This window comes from Accipiter gentilis, chromosome 14, assembly GCF_929443795.1.
Source record: "Accipiter gentilis chromosome 14, bAccGen1.1, whole genome shotgun sequence".
NCBI classification, from domain to species: Eukaryota; Metazoa; Chordata; class Aves; order Accipitriformes; family Accipitridae; genus Astur; species Astur gentilis.
In genome coordinates, this window is record NC_064893.1 from 15,430,316 (window position 1) to 15,436,324 (window position 6,009).

Sequence of the window (6,009 nt, forward strand, 5' to 3'; positions counted from 1 at the left end):
CCCACCCCCGCGGCGGGGCTGCGCCGTTCGGGAGCGGAGCAGCGCGGGCACAGCCGCCCCCCCCCCGGGCTGGCGGGGGGTGGGGAGGGCGGCGCGACGTGGCGCCGTCGCCGGGCCGCCCCCCCGGGCCGTTCCTTCCGCCCCCCCCGCAGATGAGGGCGAGCTGTCGGGAGCCGCGCTGGCGGCCCTGGGATGGAGCGAAGGCGCGACCACGGAGCCCAGCATCGGGGCTTTTTGTTACTGCGCTGGCACCGCGGCGCACGTACTCCGTGCAGGGCTGCGAATGTTTGTAGATGTAAAATGTTCCGGTTTAGATCGAAACTCCAAAGATACGTACCAGTTTGTCTCGGCATCTACTGCTTGACGCGCACCAGTCCTGCCACAGGTATTTGCAAACACCCTGTCAGGGAAACTTTGCAAATGACCCAGAAAAGAATGACCTGACGAGCACCCAGTAGGACACCAGCATCCAAGAGGGATGGCCGTCCCAGTCGGCCAGCTCTCCGCTTTTCCTCTCTCCCTGATCTTGCACACGCCGGTGAGGAGGAACCGAGATTTTTTTCCCTGTTACTCTAACTGGTTTCAGTGAAGAAGCGTGGAAAAGCCAAGTATCTGCACGTGAAGCACCAAACCCCGAGCAAGATGAAGTCAAATAGTACAGTATTTTTGAAAAGCAGTGAATTTTATGACAGCAGGCTTGGGGCAACTGGTTGGAAATGCAGGCACACCTAGGAATATAATTTATTTAAGAAACATCAGTTATAAGATTTTGTTATGGATACATTGTTAAACAAGAACAACCCACGCTCGGGTGGACTGCTTGTGAAAAGAAACCACCAAAACCAGGGAAGGTGGTGTAGTGATAAATGCCTGAGCATCGCAGCTGGGGAGACAACGGCTCACAGGCCCAGCTCCCCAGTCTTTCCGCATCCGCCACGCAGCTGTATAACCACAGCAAGAGAAGAGATGCAGCCAAATCGAACGGTTTTAAAGTGCTTTCAAAAACACTCTTGCATAATATTGATGTATTGCTAGGAAATGGCTGCTGCTCGATGACCTAACCAGTGAAAAAAGTTAGCAACTCGGGCAGCTATTTAAAGATAACCAGATTTGCGATTAAAAATCACATCCTCTTTCCAACAACAGTCATGCTGCACATTCCAAATTAGACCTGTAAAGCATCCTTTAAACAAGCCATGTAAAATGTCTGCCAGTTGTCTAAAATAGCTTATTTTGATGTTGTTTTTTGTGGACACACTTTATCTTCTTATGGAAAGCTCATATTTCACCACTGAAGTATGTTGATACAACCAACATCAAGATAAAGCTTACCCTGCATTTGGCACTTCTTTTTGCCAGGCAGTGACACCGTATTTATGCCCATTTATTTAAGCAGTTCCATGTTTTCAAAACAATTCCTTGGACACCTTAATATTTATGCAGTTTTGTCCTCATCACTCATGACCTCCATCAATAACAGTTCTCCGATTCTGATGTAATTACCATTGCCTCAAGATGCTATGTTACCAGTTTTATTAACTCCTAAAAGAGCCATGTGTCCGTTCTGTGTTACCAAACCTGCATGCTTCATGCCTCCGCTCTATTCTCCGTGTAGCTGATGCACCATCTGCCTCTCTGTAAGTACACACAGAGCTCAAGATAGTTGTCAGCCAGGGAGGTGCGGTTGCTTTCCATCCTCCTAGTTTTTGGTCAGGGCGCACAAAGGTAGCTGAATGCAAAAGCTGTCCAGTATTTTCCTTAGAAATGTCATTTTTAGCATTTTGCTATTTTTTTCAAAGCACACACATGCACACACAAAACAAAGTCTTACTTACATGTCAGTATGTTTGAACACTAACCCAGCCTCCCCAGAAGCATTTTGGGGATGCTGATCACTATCGGATCGCCTAGTCTTCAGTCAGCCCAAACCACAGCAATGACTAATACATTGTGAGCAGAGGGATAAGCACAGACATGCCTAAAGCTCCTAGAGAAGCTGGTCCTGGAGAGACCAGACTTAAAAACACAGTACAGCTATGGTCCATTCTCTTTCTGAAAACTTAGCTTTCAGGAATGTCACAGATTCCTGAAAGGCAGATTAAGGAGCTGGGATTCATGCCTTCGCATCTCCTTTTGGAAGATGCTATGTGCCTCATGTAATGTTCAAGAGGCTGCAGTTCTCCCAGCTTTGGGCTATGCTGTATCAAACTAAAAAGTATCTCGAGGATTCGATGCTGTTCCCAAATCTTTTGAAGGGCAAGGAAATAAAATGCCCACCAGCTCTCATTCTCTACCTGTGTATCACAGCAGCATTACTATTGGAGCTCGTCACACAGAGGAAAAAATCAAGAGCTCAAGTGTCAAGAAGGTAGATATGAAAATTCCTTCATAAACTGCTGGTACAAATCATGTCTCAGAAGCACTGAAGAAATCTCAGGAGCATGCTGATGTGTCATTTCACTAAAGACTAATTTATGGTAACATGGGAAAAGGAAATAAAGCCTTAGCTTGAGTCTGAAGTAGGCAAGATACCACTGGTGTGTAACTTGAGATGCTGTTCTGCTTCTTGGAATGTGCTTGAAGCCAAGCACCAGGCAGTCATGAGATGGTGGGCCTAATGTAAATTAAAATGTTCGCAACATATTCGGTCACATAAACATAGGAGATATTGTGACTAGTGAAATATTCTGCTGAGTGGCCGTTGGACTTACCCAGTGCTTAACCACTAATTGTTCTCAATTACCCATCATACAGCTAAGATTACAGGCCTGAAGATTCAGTCTCTGGATGCCTGAAGTATGTACTGTGTTTTGATATAAAGGTTTTCTAAAAAGGTGGCATACCAAGACAGAAAAATATAGAGTGGATTTGCAATGTTTTCTAAATACTCTATTAATTCTAGATCGAGAAAAACAGAGGTAGTCCTTTTTTTTCTTAGAAAGAATATGTCAAGGGCTGCAGCTTGCAGATACCTTGAAATTATGGCAGGCAAACTTAGAGAGAATTCAGATACTAGAAGTAAAACAGTGAGAGCAATGGGAAACACAGCTTGAACTGATATAAAATCCAGTTTAAAAAAAAAAATGAGTCTGCTTTTAATCAGTAGGTAATATTCAGAAACATCACAGTATAATGCTGGTTTTGGCTATATAATCTACAGGGGGATTGTGTGAAGGGACTCTGAATTATTTTTATATTCTGCAGTTTTCCACAGCTGTTCACCTTGGTATGTACTCTCTTTCAAACTCCTGAGAAGCTCTTTAGAGAATAGTTTTGGGTTACAACTAATGTGAAAGAACCACAGTGCTCTCTCTGCTGAGCTGAATTTCAAGTAAGGAAAATAAACCCCCCAATTATAACTCAAAGCTAATTTCTCCTTCTGAAGATCTGTAAAATTCATGGAGACCTTCAGATACTTTGAAACAACCACAGAAGCACAGTGTATCAACACTGGTTTTAAGTCTTAAATATGGCTAAACTATATCCATAAAACATTCTCACTACGTACTGGTTTTAATAAACACCATTTTGAACAAATACTGGTTTTATTTTATGCAGCTACACGGTAAATTCAGAGCACCTGGAACCTGAAATAGCTCTTTGTACCTAAGATATTTTAATATCAATTCTATCAGCTGCACATAATTTAATTATGTGTAATTTACTGTCAATGGTTTGACTCATGAGGGACTGACATGGCTTTAAATGCCTTTAATGACCAAAGTGATCCAGGTGACTTGGGCTTCTTCTTAGGCAGGCCATAAGAAATACTGTGACACAGAGTCATGCTGGATTGATCAGCCACCTCCACAGGCTATTTAACATGCAGATTTTATTCTGATTTATTACTGTTAGTGGTTTAGCAGTAAACACAAAAGTGCACAGAACGTGAGAGAAATGTATACACTTTAAATTGTTGATACTGTAGGTACATTTCACTTACTCCAATTCATCTTCAGTTTCTCTCTACTCCACCCACTATAGATGTTCTAATGAAAGTCAAACAAATAGCAGGTAACGTTGTGAACCAGTAGCCTTTTCGCTGCTGTGCCAGGAGAAAGTCTCACTTGCCCCCAGGTACTCAGCAGCTCCCCTGTTGGAAGTCACAGCATGATGAGATACCCCAACAGAGCTGTCTTAATTAGTACTTATCAGTCTGTCATTCCAAATGTGCTATGCTAAACTACTATCCAAGTGCTTTAGCAAACCCAGCTAATTTTGGTGGACACAGGTTAGATGGCACTTACAAAAGCCCACTGCCACCAGAGATGAGGCAGTATCTCACAACAGACAAACACAAGGACAGATTACAGTTGACATTGCCTTCCACCAGCAGCTGTCAAAAGCATAAGCCTAGATGGCAGACTTTTGAGGCATCTGTCATGCCTTCTTTTGTGTTTGCATTGCAATTGTTGTAGTTTGTACACTACTAGAAGTGAACAAATAATTGTAGCAAGCCAACTCTGGGCAAAACTATTTTCTAATTACACTAGAGCAATGGTGTTGGCCTCAGTGTAGATGTGCCAGTGTAAAACTGCAGAAAAACTACCCTATGCATCCAGTTTTTCCTACCATTCCTCACAACTCTATATGTAAATGTTACTGATTTCCATTCAATGTTCATGCATTTATCAGGCAATACATATATGTGTATTTGTTAAATAAGAAAATGCCATTATCCTCATCTCACAAAAAAAAAAAAAAAAAAAAAAAAAAAAAGGAAAGGGTTTTCAGACCTAAATACCCTTGAAAATAGAGACCACAGAGGTTAAAAATCACTTTTTCAGAAAAGCTGAAATTTCAACATAAGTATGAAAATCAGTTACCAGATTTTCAGAAAAGTTCATCTATGGAGGGGCTAAAATTTAAAAAATCTGGTCATAAGTGACATACCTAATGTAACATAAGTAGCTGGAGACAAGATGGGAAATGTCTTGGTTAACAAATTATTAAAACTCATGTGAACTAAAGCGTATTCTAAATATATTGGAGGTACCACAAAGTCAGAGAATGGTTTTGAAACAATGGAGTGCTTATACTAAGCTGCAGAAAGACTTGGATATTTGTAACAAAGGATACATGTGGTCAAGCCACAGGTTTTCAGTCTGTGGATTTCTATAGTATCGTGCACAAGTGGTAAGGAAGCCTGCTATACGTTGGCCTAGATTCCCAATGAGGGGGGGTTTGCATCTGCAACGGAAACGATCTAGGAGACTGCTCACACACACACACACACACAAAAGCAGAAAACCAGTGAGCTAAACTTCAGCCTTCTGCCATACAAAATTTGGAATACAGTGAGTCTCACTGAACTTTCATATGCAGCATGCACAATCTCAGAACTGTGTTGCTCAAACTGTGCAGAAAGGAGTGGTTCCTAACAAGGATCATGCTGGTATTCTTAAAAGCATTAAAACCAATCAATTACTGATAGTTTGCCTATTATAAAGGGTCTTCACTGAATCAAAAGGGAGGACAGAAGCATTACGCCTTTATTTGAAGACTAAAAAGCTTCTCAAGAAGCAGCATAAACACTAACGTCTGAAAAGCATTTTGGTCACAATTGGGTAACTAATTTATCACGCCTAAGTTTTATCACGCCTAATTTTTATCATGCCCGATCTGTACTCTCTCTGCTAGAACTGTTATGGCCCTATATTTAAAAATAATAATAATTTTTTCCAACATTCTTTTAAAAAAAGCTGCCTTAATAAAGTTAATTTGTAAATTAGGTGTGGACTATGACTCCAGCTCAGAAAGACAGAACCCTTTTATCCATGCTCCAGTCTCCCACCCACCCTCACATCCACCCATCCCCTGCCTATAGCATTTTGCCTATAAAATGCCTTCTGGAAGCTCTATGTTTTGGGAGGAGACAAGGAAATGGTTCCTCTGCAAACAGCTTGGCACAAAATAAACCATGCAAACTCTCCTGAAATGTAAGGGTATCTGTCCTACGAGAGGTAAAACCTGCCTGCATTTTGAAATGAGCACGCTACAAACTCACTT